Genomic DNA, 17,647 nt, shown 5'->3' with positions numbered 1-17,647 from the left:
CCTATTAGGGGGTGATGGGAGAATAATTTTGCCACACTTAGTGTGTGTGTGAGACAACCATTGGTACTTTAACTTTAACTTTTAAGAATGTTTATAACTCTCGCCACTAAGGGAAACTGCACATTTTTGGAATTTTGCCTATTGTTGACAATCATTGTGAAAGACATGACGACAAATGTAATTTTTTTATGCATTCTAACTCTTAGATAAATGTAAATAAATGTTCGCTTACAATGGAGCCAATGGAAGGTCCTCTATTACGCCCCAAAAAAAACAATAAATAACCATTCAAAAATCTCCAACAATACTCCATTTACATTTTGCGACTTGAATATTAAAGTATTAGTGATATTGTTATTATAAGCGCGAACGCAGAAACAATCGGCGAGACATTTGGTTCCACCCCCCTTTTCTTTGAGAGGATTAGGAGTCATTCTTCATCTGAACGGGAATATGGCAAGATTCTATCAGTCGACATCCCAGTGAGAGCAGACATCACACAGTAAGTGCATTTGTTATTGTGTTTGTTGGCTCTCATAAAGTCCTCAGCGAGTAGTAATCAGTGATGTTGTCGAAGGAAAAAGCAAACGTTGTGATGCCTTTTTGAAATTAATTACTGAAAATAGCCTAATTTCTGTGTAAAAGGGAGTAGCCCAGTCGATCGAGCTGGATTCGGCTGCATATCTAGCAACCTCAGTGAGGTAGAGAGGGAGGAGACTACAGAATTTTGACCGTGATTGCGGTACCATTTCTGGCCAGATTTTTACATATGGCTCCTTTAACCATTTATAATTTTGTTTTTATTTAGTAATTTATTTATGCATATCAGTTAATTTGTTGGTCTTATTTCATGGGAGGCTTTCGCACTTCCTGGACCAGTGGAAACAAGATAGAAAAAAATATTCATTTTTGGGTTTAGCTCAGGAAGGAATGCTAAAATACTAACCTGTGATCCTTTTTGGGAAACAATGTTGACAGGATATGGAATCAATACGGAGTCTGGGTGTAAAATGGTATGTAAATCCCCTTAACACGTCTTTTCAATCAGCACACAAAGGTGATTGGCAGCAGACACTGGCGCACATTGATCCTTTGCCCCCTGGCTTGTCTCTCTCTGTGGCGCCCCCTACTGTGAGAGGCGTGGGGTAGGCTGCCAGCGGCTGAGGCCAGCGCAGATCCTCTCATTCTAATAATGTTTGGTTTGTTTCCTGCCTCTTTTTAAATCTCTGGCTTCGGAGCGTAATCCGGTACATGGGACGCAGAGGGAGGCATCCCACGCCTGTCCCTACCAGTTGTCCTGGACCGAATGTCCCGCTGCACCCTCTGTGTGCCAATCACCCTGCACTCCATTTCGTTAAAATGCTTCTATAACAATACCTATTATTGTCCAATTGCAGAATACAAACCAACACTTTTTGGCACCTTAGCACTCTTTCGCACACCAACTGCACTCATACATATTTTGGCAAAACGTCTCAAATGGAAGGTGCTCACCACTTGGAGGTCTGTTGGAGTCCTACTGGGGCCTGGAGAAGGTGTCCTTAGTGAGGAAACCTTGGACACAAATAAAGACCATGACATTGTGGGTCAATGTGTGTCAGAATTTGTGTGGGGGTACATAAAGGGGTACATAAACCCCCCTACTGTCCCATTTATAGTCACAACTGTCAGTATGTGCTCAGATATGACGGTGAAAAGGAAGAAGAGCGAAAGGACGTGAAAACGTGGATTTTGTAACTTTGCTACTCTGCTAATGCTGATTGGGATTACAGCATGATGGTACATTAATTTTATTTTTTTACATTTCTGACACAAATTGGGTAAGCTGTTTTGTATTTTTGCCATACGTCAAATTTTTAATAAGAGGCGGTATGTGAGCTTTAGAAAATGTATATTGTTGAAGTACAGGATTTGTAGGAATTTAGCTAATTACGTTTTACTTGTGTGTGAATGTTTAAATTAAACTACTTTTAGCCATTAATCTTAATTATTTGACACAAATACACCCAAAATGCATGTAAAAGACCACATGACACATCACATTCAAAACAAACATTATGTTAATCAACGTTAGTCAAAGATCTTCTGTAACAATCTGAGTGTTCTGCTTTTTTCGGGAGTAAATTGTCAAATGTTTGTCAAAGAGCCTCTATATAACAGGAGCGCTCTGCTATTTTTAATGACCTACTGTAAAAATTATAGTCAAAGATCATCTATCAGAAAAGGGCTCTGCTGTTTTTGTCAAAGATCCTCTATATAACAGGGGTGCTCTGCTGTTTTTAAGGACCTCCTGTTAGAAACGCTAGCAAAAAATCCTTTATTATGACTGGAACGCAGTGCTATTTTTAAAGACCTACTGCAAGAACTTTAGTCAAAGATCATTTATCAGAGAACGGCTAAGCTGTTTTTGTCAAAGATTGTCTTTATAAAAAGGGGTGATCTGCTGTTTTTAAGGACCTACTGTTAAAAACAAAAAGATTAATATCGTAAAATAACCTTTATTATAACCGGAAAACATTTTTAAAAGACTTTTTGTAAAAACGCGAGTGGAAGATCCTTCAAGGACTGATTTTTGTCAAAGATGCTCGATATAACAGGTGTGCTCTCTTGTTTTTAAGGACCTACTGTTAAAAACGCTAGCAAAAAATCCTCTATTATGACCGGAACACTCTGCTATTTTTAAAGACCTACCGTAAAAACTCTAGTCAAAGATCATCCATCGGAAAAGCGCTAAGCTGTTTTTGTCAAAGATCCTCTATATAAGAGGGGTGCTCTGCTGTTTTTAAGGACCTACTGTTAAAAACGCAAAAAGATAATTATCGTGAAAGAACCTTTATTATAACCGGAACAGATTTTTAAAGACTTTTTGTAAAACTCCAGTAGAAGATCCTCCATGAGAGAGGGACTGATTTATGTTAAAGATCCTCCATACAACAGGAGCGCGCTGCTGTTTTAAAGGACCTACTGTTAAAAACGCTGGCAAAAAATCCTCTATTATAACAGGAACGCAGTGCTATTTTTAAAGACCCACTGTAAAAACTCCAGTCAAAGATAATCCATCAGAAAAGGGCTATACTGTTGTTGTCAAAGATCCTCTATATAAGAGCGGTGCTCTGCTGTTTTTAAGGACCTACTGTTAAAAACGCTGGCAAAAAAATCCTCTATGACAGGAACGCAGTGATATTTTTAAAGACCCACTGTAAAAACTCTAGTCAAAGATCATCCATCAGAAAAGGGATTTGCAACTTTTGTCAAAGATCCTCTATACACCAAGAGCACTGTTGTTTTTATAAGGGCCTACTGTTAAAAACGCTGGCAAAAAATCCTCTATTATGACAGGAACGCAGTTCTATTTTTAAAGACCTACTGTAAGTACTCTAGTCAAAGATCATCCATCAGAGAAGTGCTATGCTGTTTTTGTCAAAGATGCCCGATATAACAGGGGTGCTCTGCTGTTTTTAAGGATCTACTGTTAAAAATTCAAAAAGATAAATATCATAAAATAACCTCTATTTTGACCGGAACACATTTTCAAATACTTTTTGTAAAAACGCTAGAAGATTCTCCAAAGACTGATTTTTGTCCAAGATCCTCTATACAACAGGAGCGCTCTGCTGTTTTTAAGGACCAACTGTTAAAAAGGCTTGTAAAAGATCCTCTATTATGACCTACTGCAAGAATGCTTGTCAAAGATCCTCTATCAGACAAGCAATGTGCCACTCTTAAAGGCCTACTGAAATGATTTTTTTAAATTTAAACGGGAATAGCAGATCCATCCTATGTGTCATACTTGATCATTTCACGATATTGCCATATTTTTGCTGAAAGGATTTAGTAGAGAAAATCGACGATAAAGTTCGCAACTTTTGCTCGCTGATAAAAAAAGCCTTGCCTGTACCGGAAGTAGCGTGACGTCACAGGAGCTAGTATTCCTCACAATTCCCCGTTGTTTACAATGGAGCGAGAGAGATTCGGACCGAGAAAGTGACGATTACCCCATTAATTTGAATGAGGATGAAAGATTCGTAGATGAGGAACGTCACAGTGAAGGACTTGAGAGGCAGTGATGGACGTATCTTTTTTCGTTCTGACCGTAACTTAGGTACAAGCTGGCTCATTGGATTCCACACTCTCTCCTTTTTCTATTGTAGATCACAGATTTGTATTTTAAACCACCTCGGATACTATATCCTCTTGAAAATGAGAGTCGAGAACGCAAAATGGACATTCACAGTGACTGAACATGTAAATACACGATTAATAATATTCAGTTTGCGAAGCTAAAAAAATAGAAGCTAACCTAGCAACGTAGCCAACGTGATAGCATAGCAGTCTCAAATGCAGATAGAAACTAAATTTTAAAAAACCCTGACTGGATGGATAGACAGAAGATCAAAAATACTATTAAACCATGAACATGTAAATACACGATTAATAATATTCAGCTTTGCGAAGCTAAAAAAATAGAAGCTAACCTAGCCACGTAGCCAACGTGATAGCATAGCAGTCTCAAATGCAGATAGAAACTAAATAAAAAAAAACCCTGACTGGATGGATAGACAGAAGATCAAAAATACTATTAAACCATGAACATGTAAATACACGATTAATAATATTCAGCTTTGCGAAGCTAAAAAAAATAGAAGCTAACCTAGCTACGTAGCCAACGTGATAGCATAGCAGTCTCAAATGCAGATAGAAACTAAATTAAAAAAAACCCTGACTGGATGGATAGACAGAAGATCAAAAATACTATTAAACCATGAACATGTAAATACACGATTAATAATATTCAGCTTTTCGAAGCTAAAAAAATAGAAGCTAACCTAGCAACGTAGCCTACGTGATAGCATAGCAGTCTCAAATGCAGATAGAAACTAAATAAAAAAAAACCTGACTGGATGGATAGACAGAAGATCAAAAATACTATTAAACCATGAACATGTAAATACACAATTAATAATATTCAGCTTTTCTAAGCTAAAAAAATAGAAGCTAACCTAGCCACGTAGCCAACGTGATAGCATCAGTCTCAAATGCAGATAGAAACTAAATTAAAAAAAACCCTGACTGGATGGATAGACAGAAGATCAAAAATACTATTAAACCATGAACATGTAAATACACGATTAATAATATTCAGCTTTTCGAAGCTACAAAAATAGAAGCTAACCTAGCTACGTAGCCAACGTGATAGCATAGCAGTCTCAAATGCAGATAGAAACTAAATTAAAAAAAACCCTGACTGGATGGATAGACAGAAGATCAAAAATACTATTAAACCATGAACATGTAAATACACGATTAATAATATTCAGCTTTTCGAAGCTAAAAAAATAGAAGCTAACCTAGCTACGTAGCCAACGTGATAGCATCAGTTTCAAATGCAGATAGAAACTAAATTAAAAAAAAACCTGACTGGATGGATAGACAGAAGATCAAAAATACTATTAAACCATGAACATGTAAATACACGATTAATAATATTCAGCTTGGCGAAGCTAAAAAACAGAAGCTAACTTAGATGCGGCGGCGGGCTTACTCACTGTAGTGCGTCTGCTATCCTGCTCAAAACACAACACAACCTCCTGGTGTTGGTGTTGCTGTAGTCCGCCGCTCCACCGATCGCACCTACAACTTTCTTATTTGCAGTCTCCATTGTCCATTAAACAAATTGCAAAAGATTCACCAACACAGATGTCCAGAATACTGTGGAATTTTGTCGAAGAAAACAGAGGTATTTGAATTGGGTCCAAACACTTCCCTTGACCTCGTGACATCATGCGCATACGTCATCATACGTTTTCAAGTGGAAGTTTCCTGGGAAGTTTAAAATTGCACTTTATAAGTTAACCCGGCCGTATTGGCATGTGTTGCAATGTTAAGATTTCATCATTAATATATAAACTATCAGACTGCGTGGTCGGTAGTAGTGGGTTTCAGTAGGCCTTTAAAGGACCTAACACAAAAATTATAGTCAAAGATCCCGTATATAAGTTAAGCACTGTGCTGTTTTTAAGGACCTACTACAAATATGCTAGTCAAATATCCTCTAAATGTTAGGAGTACTCTGCTGTTTTGAAGAATCAATTGCACAAATTCTGGTCAAAGATCCTCTATATAAGTTATAAGCGCTTTGCCGTTTTTAAGGACTTACTGCAAAAACTCTGGTCAAAAATTCTCTTTACAAGTTAAGCACTCTGCTTTTTTAAATAAAAAACGCTGGTCAAAGATCCCCCACCAGAGAAGCACTGTGCTGCTTTTAAGGACCTAACACAAAAAGGCTAATCATAGAGCCTCTATGTACCAGGAGTGCTCTGCTGATTTTAAGTCAAACATTCTCCATGAGAGACGTGCTGTGCTTTTGTTAATGGCCTAACACAAAAACACTTGTCAAAGATCCTCTATAAAAGTTAAGCGCTGTGCTGTTTTTAAGGACCTACTACAAAAATGCTGGTCAAAGATCCTCTGTATGACAGGAACACTGTACTGTTTTTAGAACCAAATGCAGAAATGCTGGTCAAAGCTTGTCTATATAAGTTATAAGCGCTGTGCTGCAAAAACGTTAGTTAAAGATACTTTACCAGAGAAGCCCTGTACAATTGTTAGGGATTTAACGCAAAAATACCAGTCAAAGATATTCTATACAACACGAGTGTTCTGCTGTATTTAAAGGACCTGCTGCAAAAAGAAGATCCTCAATCAGAAAAAAGCAATGTGCTTGTTTTTAAGGACCTAACAAGAACGCTACTCAAAGATCCTTTGTATAAGTTCAGTGCTGTGCTGTTTTAAGGACTTACTACAAAAACATGAGTCAGGAGATGTTTTTACAAATTAAAAATGTCTGCACAAATATTTTACCTCCGGATACCATTAAAGAAATTTTGAACCTTGAACCTTGAGATCATTTGTATGACAGGAATGCCTTAATGTTTGTAAGCGCCAATTACACAAATGCTGGTCAAAAATCCTCAATATAAGTCATAAGCCCTGTGCTGTTTTTAAGGACTTACTGCAAAAACTCTAGTCAAAAATCCTCTATACAAGATAAGCACTCTGCTTTTTTAAGTAAAAAACGTTGGTCAAACATCCCCGTTCCTTTAAGGAACTAACACAAAAAATGCTCATCATAGATCCTCTATATAACAACAGGAGTGCTTTGCTGATTGTATGTACCGCCAGCCAAATCACCAAGTCAATCATTCTCCATGAGAAATGTGCTGTGTCGTTTTTAAGGACCTACTACAAAAATGCTGGTCAAAGATCCTCTGTATGACAGGAACACAGTACCGTTTTCAATAAAAAAGGATTTAACGCAAAAATACTTGTCAAAAATCTTCTAAATAACACAAGTGTTCTGCTGTATTTAAGGACCTGCTGCAAAAAGAAAGATCCTCCATCAGAAAAAAGCGATGTGCTTGTTTTTAAGGACCTAACACAAAAATGCTAGTCAAAGATCCTCTGCATAAGTTCAGTGCTGTGCTTTTTTTAGGACTTACTACAAAAACATGAGTCAGAGATCCTCTATATCAGTGGTCCTCAACCTTTTTGTCAACGCTTGAAAATTTGCCCCATGGACCGGGGGGAGGGGGGAATTTAAAAAAAAAATGTATATATATATATATATATATATATATATATATATATATATATATATATATATATATATATATATATATATATATATATTTATTTATTTATTTTTTGTCATTAAAAAATATAATCATGCATGCTTACGGACTGTATTCCTGCAGACTGTATTGATATATATTGATATATAATGTAGGAACCAGAAATATTAATAACAGAAAGAAACAACCCTTTTGTGCGAATGAGTGTGAATGAGTGTAAATGGGGGAGGGAGGTTTTTTGGGTTGGTGCACTAATTGTAAGTGTATCTTGTGTTTTTGATATTGATTTAATTTTTTTTAAAATAATTTTTTTTTAAATAATTTTTTTAATTTTATTTTTTTATTTATTTTATTTTATTCTTTTATTTCTTGTGCGGCCCGGTACCAATCGATCCAAGGACCGGTACCGGGCCGCGGCCCGGTGGTTGGGGACCGCTGATCTATATTACAGGAATGCCCTACTGTTTTTAAGCACCAATTGCACAAATGCTGGTCAAAGATCTTCTATACAAGTCATAAGGGCTGTGCTGTTTTTAAGGATCCTGGCAAAGATCTTCTATTATGACTGATGATTTCTTAATGATTTACCACAGGAGTCCTTTGAATTCACCGTGGCGTTATTGTTTGTTGAGACGAGCGACTTCCCACTCCCGCCACAGTTTTATTTACACATCTCCATACTTTTGTTTTCCTATTTTGAGGACATGCTGTGAATACCCAAATGGAGCTAAATGGGAGCAAAAATGTGGCAAGGGCTGCAATAATTCAGGAGCTGTTTGCATTTTAGGTGGTGGCAATGACAGCATAAGTGAGGGAAAAAGCATTTCTGATGCAAATGTCACTTTCTAAACTTGTCAACAGGGCACATGGCAGCGCTCCCAACTCAACACTACGCTGACCACCGCATTGTTTGTCTTCATCCTTTAAAAAGACAACAATCCCACTCAGGATGTTGTGGTGTTTTCCGTTTTGTTAATATCAAATCTATTTCAGAGATGCGTCATTTTGTATCATTGTAATAATAACTCATCTGTAATTTGCCGTACATCATGTTTAATTTTCTATACATCCATATTTTTTTTTCCCTCTAAGAATGATTCATTGCTCTTTTTTGGCTGACCACCACCTGAACCGACATTTTTTCGCTGGGTTTAACTCTGTCTTGAGTGTAAAATTAAAGGATATGAGTCAAGGAGCGAGAAAGGCAAAGTGCGGTTTTTGAAAACCACTCTTGAGCTTTATGGAGGCCAATTTAAAAGTTGTGTTTTCAAAATGTGAGGTCACCGAGGCACATGATTGTTTACAACCATGCAACGCACCATTAACAGCTAACGTTATTCTAACTTTTGTTGAGTGCTGCGTTTAAGTGACTCTTAGCAGTCAAGGCTTTAGGGTACTGCTTTTAGCATATTAGCTAAAGTCATCAAAGTTGTACCTTTCTACAAATTATTTGGTGTTTAACAGTCTTTTGAATCATACAAGTGACGTGCAGTCAGGGGAGGCGGGGTCTCACGTGCCATCATGGAAAGAAAAAAAATGTAAATAAAAAAAAATGTATTAAATTGTAATATGTATCCAGTGATTATATTATTAAAAAAATTCCATTTAACTTCACCAGTTTTAGATTATTTTTATTCAAAATCGCTGAATTTTCACATTTGCCGTTCAAATACTGAGAAGAGACTTGCGGTGAGTCAGCAGCCAGTTGAGCCTCACCATGGATTGCGCAATGACTCGGCTAACTGCTGGCCTGCTGTGCAGTGAGACCGTATTGCTATATGAATTATATTATACATTTCCATAGTTTAGTTAGCTGAGGTATATAATGTACAGTGTATTTTGCCAACAACTGTATGTGTGTAACGTATTTCTTGTGCTGAGCAATCATAAAACGGCTGCGAAGACGCACTGGCTGAGGCTCGCAGTAATCCTGCCTCATGGTGGTAGAGGGCGCTAGTGATCCCAGGGATCATTCTTGCGACTACTCGGCTGCAGAATAAGTGACAACAAGCAGCAACAGTTAGCAGCGATCGTTGATTTTTTCCTCTCGCCTGGACTTTTAACATGGAGGATTACATATCTAAAATAAAACAGTTTTCTAAACTGGACTTTCAATCGAAGCAGGAGGTAATCATTAAAGGAAGCTCTCTATCGAGACAGAGAGACTTTTAAAACCGAAGAAAGATAAGGAAGACTTCTATAAACAAGTTATCGATGCTTTTGTTCAGAAGGAGCGGCGCATGGGCTTCATTTATAAGTAAAGGTAAAACCATAATAACGTTTTTTTAATCAAATGTGCTTTTTTGTGTGCTACAGTTTGTATGTGTAAAGTTAAAGTTAAGTTAAAGTACCAATGATTGTCACACACACACTAGGTGTAATGAAATGTGTCCTCTGCGCCGCGCCCGGGAATCATTTTTGGTGATTTAACCCCCAATTCCAACCCTTGATGCTGAGTGCCAAGCAGGAAAGAATACTGGTATGAGCTTTTAAACATAACCCGTTAACTGCTGCCAATCAAATGGTGAATAAGATACTCTTTAGGTTTCATATGTTTGTAAATCTGACTGATGAAGTCAGTGCCTCAACAGCCATGAACCTCACCACACGTCACTGAATCATACACACTAGCTATGTACACCATGGTAGTCATTTTAGGATCCATGTTTTTTTTCATGTCAGGAATATGACAAACATGCATCCTTAATTGTCGACAACCCAAAACGTTGAAAGAGCCATATTGGACAAAAAACAAATCCATTTGGAGCCGCAAAAAAATAAAAGCCTTATAATGAAGGCAACATGATGTAAGTGTCTGTATTAGCTATAATAGCCTACTATCAAAATGACTATGTGTCGCAGGCTGAAGCAAATCTTCGTTGACAAAAATGTTGAAATTTAATATTTTACACATTTTTACATCATTAAAAACCATTAGTAAATAAGAGGCTACTCAGAAAGTGAGATAACTCCTGGAAATGACTGGCTTTTAATGGCCAAAAGGTATACTGTATATGTGTGTCCAAGTTAAAAGGAAACGGCAGGCTGTCTTCTTTTAATGTATTTATTACCATCTTTGGCAAGATAGGTAATGTTTGCTGTGGTCTGGAACAACATGGCACACAAACAACTATCTGAAAAGCAGCCAATATTACATACAGATAATGTGTCATGAGACATGCAAAACTAAAGTATATACAAAAATGATTAAAGTAAAGGATATTAAATTAGCTCAAATATACCTACAAATGAGGCATAATGATGCAATATGTACATACAGCTAGCCTAGATAGCATGTTAGCATTGATTAGCTTGCAGTCATGCACTGACCAAATATGCCTGATTAGCACTCTAATAAGTCAATAACAACAGAGTGCACCTTTGTGCATTCACGCACAGCATGAAACATTTGGTGGACAAAATGAGATAAAGAAGGAATGGAAAATTTTACGTGTAAACAAACTGTTGCGTCACAGTCCACACTATGGTGAGTTCAAGAACCGCTGAAATTAGTAGGACAAAACGATGTACACCAAATACTCCCATCAGTGAAGCATACACACAAACATATTAAACAGTGGGCTTTCTAACAATTGGGAAGGTTTGTGTCATGTTTGTCCTCAAACAAAAAACATACTAAAACAAAAAAATTATTTTCCCCCCCATCTTTTCCCCATTTCCAAAACTTTTTAAAAAATGCTCCATCCAGGGAGCCACTAGGGCTACACTAAAGCGCCGCATGCGGCTCAAGAGCCGTGGGTTGCTGACCCCCGAACTAGAACAATTCTAAAATTAATGAAAATATTATACTGTAATGTATTCACCATTTGTTGAATTTCTTTTTTTGTCGTTAAGTTAGGAACGATTCAATGTTTGCTATTGAAAAAGTAACAATTTAGGATTAGATTTTGTAGCCTTTTGGCTAGCACTTAAAGCAAAACTCTGTGGCTAAACTAGGCTAGGCTAACCTACGCAAAGCTAGGGTAAGCTGGGCTAGGTAAGTTGTGACTCCTAAATTTCCTCAACATTCACACTGATGACAAATTTCAAAGTTCTGCAAATGGTACCGTAAAATCTTTATTCTCTGGGTAAACAATCCCAACATGACTAAGAACACTATACTGCATTATACTGAACATGTGTTCATATTGTATATGCAGGGTGAATTGTCTTTATTTTTGAGTTACGAGAGATACAATGGTTGCCATCAAAAAAGTAACAAACTTTGATTTGATTTCACAGGCTTTTAGCTAACACTGGAAACACAACTCTAGCTCTAGCTAGGCTATAAAATAAAGGCCAAGCCAAACGTCCTCAAAAGTCATTCCAACATCAAAAGTCATTCAAAGTTTTGCAAATGATACAGAGTAAAACACATTAGCTTTGTACACAACGGAAAACATTTTAAAACCATTGAATAAATGTTGTTTGTCCTATTCCTAACAAGCCTCACCTTAACCCTTTGTCACGCCACACTTGACACTTGCTTATATTTCCCCCATCCACCACTCAAATGTTTTTCATTATAATAAACTTTGATCCTCGCAGCTTGCCGTAGTTCGAGTAAATGTCATAGATTGACCGAGATAACCAATCCCAGACCAAGCCATCGATTCTCTGTGCCTTAATCTAACCAACCACGGAAGGCACCACGCCATATAAACCAATCAGAAGCAATTTAAGACGGGTCTTGGCGTCTCTCTTACAGTGTTGACAACTTGCCGACTTTCTCTCTAGTGACTTCTCTTAGTGGCGATCTTTCTCCGAAGCGACAAGCGACTGCCTTGGTTTACAGAGAGAGATTTAAATGTTTCATTGTTGTCACATTTTAAATAAAAACAAACCCATCATTCATGTTAATGAGCCAGTCAATAAATTTGGTTTGTTTGTGAATATCACAACCCCTCAGTCTTTTGATCAAATTTGAAAGTCTAACATTTAACGATGTAGAACAAAGAAAAATACAACTAAACTAAGAATAAACGGAATAAATTTAAGTTACAATTCTAATCATAATGGGCTTTTTTTTTTTAATGTCTCCCACTTAGGGTTGTCCCGATACCAATATTTTAATACCGGTACCAAAATGTATTTTGATACATTTGTAAATAAAAAGGGGACCACAAACATTTTTTATTATTGGCTTTATTTTAAATAAAAATCTTAGGGTACATTAAACATATGTTTCTTATTGCAATCGGAGAACAATTTTGGTCTTCAATAAAATATTGAACATACTAGACAACTTGTCTTTTAGTAGTAACTAAGCAAACAAAGGCTCCTAATTTGTCTGCTGACGTATGCAGTAACATATTGTGTCATTTCTCATTCTATTATTTTGTCTAAATTATAAAAGGACAAGCTGTAAAAATGAATTATTAATCTACTTGTTCATTTACTGGTAATATCTGGTTATTTTCCATTTCAACATGTTCTATCTACACTTCTGTTCAAATGTAATATTCACTTATTTTTCTGTTTGATACTTAACATTAGTTTTAGATGATACCACAAATTTAGGTAACAATCCGATACCAAGTCGTTACAGGATCATACATTGGTCATATTCAAAGTCCTCATGTGTCCAGGGACATATTTCCTGAGTTTTGAGTTTTTAAAAAAAGTAAAAAAGATTGTGATGATAAAAAACATCAATGTAATCATATTAGTATCGACTGGATACGCAATTTTACTGTATTTTTCGGACTATAAGTCGCTCCGGAGTATAAAAGTCGCACCGGCCGAAAATGCATAATAAAGAAGCAAAAAAACATATATAAGTCGCACTGGAGTATAAATCGCATTTTTTGGGGAAATGTATTTGATAAAACCCAACACCAAGAATAGACATTTGAAAGGCAATTTAAAATAAATAAAGAATAGTGAACAACAGGCTGAATAAGTGTACGTTATATGACTCATAAATAACCAACTGAGAACGGGCCTGGTATGTTAACGTAACATATTATGGTAAGAGTCATTCAAATAACTATAACATATAGAACATGCTATACGTTTACCAAACAATCTGTCACTCCTGATTGCTAAATCCGATGAAATCTTATACGTCTAGTCTCTTCCGCGAATTAGCTAAATAATATTATTTGATATTTTACGGTAATGTGTTAATAATTTCACACATAAGTCGCTCCTGAGTATAAGTCGCACCCCCGGGCAAACTATGAAAAAAACTGCAACTTATAGTCCGAAAAATACCGTACTTGGTATCATGACAGTGGACGTCAGGTGTAGATCCACCCATGGCATTTGTTTACATTCAGGCGGGCTAGCTTTTGTTAGCGGTCACGCTGCTGAGCTATTGTATCCTCCTACGGTGTGGAATGAAGCATGTTTAGCTATTCCTCGTCCTGCAGGGACAATAAGTGTAAGAAACTCACTTTATTTGTCGCCGCGGAGGCGAGGATTAGTGATTTAGAAGTAGTTACTGTAAAACACTGCCGACTGCGGATGGATGTTCACTGCTAGCTAGCAAGCCATGTTTTAAATCACCTCTTCCTGAAGGCGTTTCAGTGTTAAAACTTCACCTTTAGCGTTCGTTTTTAGGCCAAAATGCGTCCGTTCTCCCTTTTCTGTCTACACACTGTGTCTGCTTGTAAGTACTCCGTGATCGTGCGCTGCCGAACATGCTCCTCTGCTCGTAAAATTAGCAATGTCATGACCTGACGATGCGCCGGTACTTTTCAAACAGAGGACTGTACTGTTTTTGATTCATTAGTACCGCGATACTATACTAGTACCTGTATACCGTACAACCCTACTCCCACTGCAGCGTCCATTGTAATCAATTGTGCGAATGAGGCAATGATATCAACTTCAAGCCAATTGCTACTTTCCTTGCAGAGGAGTTGTCAACACTGAAAGATGAAGAGAGATCGGGAAAGATTAAGGACAGTGAGGACGGAGATGTAGAAAAGATACAAATTGAGAAGTCAGAGACAGAGAATGAGACAAAAGAGCCAGCAGAGAAAACAGTGGAGATGATTTTCATTTCTAATTTCTGGTTAATTAAGACTAGCATTAGACAGCCACAGTGCAGGGAGAACTGCTGGAGGTGAAGACATCAGTCTTAAGTATAAATTGTATAAATTAAAACATGCAAAATCTGTGTTAAAAAAGGCCACCCTTGTCATTTTCTGAAACTTGGCAGCCGTGCAATTGTGCATCTCTGGGTAAACATCTCCAACATAACATTATACTGTATTTAACTCACCATTTGTTCATCGTGTTAAATCTCCAATGAGGAATTTCTTGATCTTTCAGCCAGGAGAGACACAATGTTTAGTAAACATTGTTTACCTTTCAAAAAGTAACACCAACTACAATGTAGCTTTTTAGCTAGTATTGGAAGCACAACTGTGGCTAAGCAAAGCCAGACCTTTGTCGAAAGTCACCCAAACCATATTAAAAGTAACTCTTGCGGCAAACTGCCTGGTGCCACGCCTGGCAGCAGGTGAACCTAATCCCAATCAGCCAGCAGCTGCCTCTGCACAAAGTGGAGTGAAGTCCAATCAGGGTGCTAGCTAGCTCTATATTGAAGCACTGGGAGGAAGGGCAGCACGGTGGAAGAGGGGTTAGTGCGTCTGCCTCACAATACGAGGGTCCTGAGTAGTCGTGAGTTCAATCCCGGCCTCGGGATCTTTCTGTGTGGAGTTTGCATGTTCTCCCCGTGACTGCGTGGGTTCCCTCCGGGTACTCCGGCTTCCTCCCACCTCCAAAGACATGCACCTGGGGATAAGTTGATTGGCAACACTAAATTGGCCCTAGTGTGTGAATGTGAGTGTGAATGTTGTCTGTCTATCTGTGTTGGCCCTGCAATGAGGTGGCGACTTGTCCAGGGTGTACCCCGCCTTCCGCCCGATTGTAGCTGAGATAGGCTCCAGCGCCCCCCGCGACCCCGAAGGGAATAAGCGGTAGAAAATGGATGGATGGATGGGATGGGAGGAAGGGTGGACAAGGAAGGCCAACGCTCTGGACAAACATAGAATTGGGAGCTGCACAGGACATCTTTACATGAATGTTCATCATAATGTTATATAAGTACATTTTCCACATCTTTACATGAATGTTCGTCATGCTAACTAATGTCATATAAGTATATAGACCACATCTTCACATGAATGTTTGTCATGCTAACTAATGTTGTATGAGTACATAGTCCACATCTTCACATGAATGTTCGTCATGCTAACTAATGTTATATAAGTAAATTGTTCGTCATGCTAACTAATGTTATATACCGTATTTTTTGGACTATAAGTCGCAGTTTTTTTCATATTTTGGCCGGGGGTGCGACTTATATTCAGGAGCAACTTATGTGTGAAATTATTAACACATTACCGTAAAATATCAAATAATAGTGATGGGTTGATGAGGCGTCATGAAGCGTTTCGACACATTGCAAAACTGTATTGATACTGTATCGATACTGTGTCACTAAATACTGACATCTGCTGGACATTAAAAATCCCTACAGGCAACCTATGGACCGACTCAACTGACACTGATTTTATGACCTAGTATATACAATAATATAAACCAAGTCATTGTATTTCATTTAGGATTATTTCATATCTTCATTTAAATAAAAATATATTTTTATCTTTTTTAGATACAGACAATAAATAATGTGAACATGTATCATAACATGGAAATCTAAGAGAACGTGTTGTGAATGAGGATGCTTGTGGACTGGGAACTTTTATTTATTTTTTTACACATTTTTATTTAAAAAAAACAGTTTCTCCAACGTATTAAATTTTTGACGATTTCTCTTCTTAGTTATTATTTCTCCGGCTGTAGAAAAGGAGGAGGCGGCAGTGCGACACAGGTCGCGTATCGGTCATGTGACCGAAACAGCGCATGATCGGTCATGTGACTTTCTAAAAGCGGTACGCGCACCGACACAGGGTTTTGCTCTATGAACTCGACGCATGCGCCGATGCATCGGTGTTGCCGGACCCATCACTATCAAATAATATTATTTAGCTCATTCACGTAAGAGACTAGACATATAAGATTTCATCGGATTTAGCGATTAGGAGTGACAGATTGTTTGGTAAACGTATAGCATGTTCTATATGTTATAGTTATTTGAATGACTTTTACCATAATATGTTACGTTAACATACCAGGCACGTTCTCAGTTGGTTATTTATGCGTCATATAACGTACACTTACTCAGCCTGTTGTTCACTATTCTTTATTTATTTTAAATTGCCTTTCAAATGTCTATTCTTGGTGTTGGGTTTTATCAAATACATTTCCCCAAAAAATGCGACTTATACTCCAGTGCGACTTATATATATTTTTTCTCTTCTTTATTATGCATTTTTGGCCGGTGCGACTTATAGTCCGGAGCGACTTATAGTCCGAGAAATACGGTAAGTACATTTTCCACATCTTCACATGAATGTTCGACATGCTAACTAATGTTATATAAGTACATTTTCCATATTTTCACATGAATGTTCGTCATGCTAACTAATGTCATATAAGTACATAGTCCACATCTTTACATGAATGTTCGACAAGCCACACGACTATGCATCTAGCTAACTAACGTTACAAAACTACATTTGTGACATTTTCACATTAATCTTCAATTAAATGTTGACATGCTATGCATCTAACTAACATTTAATACAGGGGTGTCAAAGTCAAGGCCCCGGGATGATGTTTGATTAGTATTAGAACCGGCCCGCAGGGACCCCATCAAGTCATAAAAATGGGGTCCCACAGTAAATTTTTGGGGTCCCAATTTTTTTGTAACCGTTTTGAAAACAAATGATAAATGTATCCTGTTATATCTCACATTCTATATTGTGTTTTGCAAAAAGGTTGTCATAAACGTTACTTAATTCATTAAAAAAAAATAATAATAATAAAACACATTTTCATGTATATGTAAATGTATTCTGTTGTAAACATTTATTCACTTTCTTCTTTCCTTCATGGATCTAAACTTTACCGCTGCCGGTATTTTTTTCTATATTTTT

At 37.4% G+C, this 17,647-nt stretch overlaps 1 long non-coding RNA gene across 1 annotated transcript in view; it reads right to left on the bottom strand.

Annotated features, from left to right (window-relative positions):
* The window catches only part of LOC133630815 (uncharacterized), a 16,646-nt gene extending 1,581 nt beyond the window's left edge, over positions 1-15,065 (bottom strand). The window contains exons 1-3 of the long non-coding RNA XR_009821348.1: positions 14,863-15,065; positions 1,495-1,554; position 1 (exon numbers count right to left, since the gene is read on the bottom strand). The exon at position 1 is cut by the window's left edge and continues 83 nt beyond it. This is a non-coding gene — a long non-coding RNA (uncharacterized LOC133630815). The remainder of the gene's footprint in view (positions 2-1,494; positions 1,555-14,862) is intronic.
* Positions 15,066-17,647: the final 2,582 nt, after the last annotated feature.

This window comes from Entelurus aequoreus, linkage group LG16 (genome assembly GCF_033978785.1).
Source record: "Entelurus aequoreus isolate RoL-2023_Sb linkage group LG16, RoL_Eaeq_v1.1, whole genome shotgun sequence".
In the NCBI taxonomy this organism is placed as follows: Eukaryota; Metazoa; Chordata; class Actinopteri; order Syngnathiformes; family Syngnathidae; genus Entelurus; species Entelurus aequoreus.
Note: the sequence above shows the minus strand (reverse complement) of the source record. Positions and strands in the feature narration are given on the sequence as shown.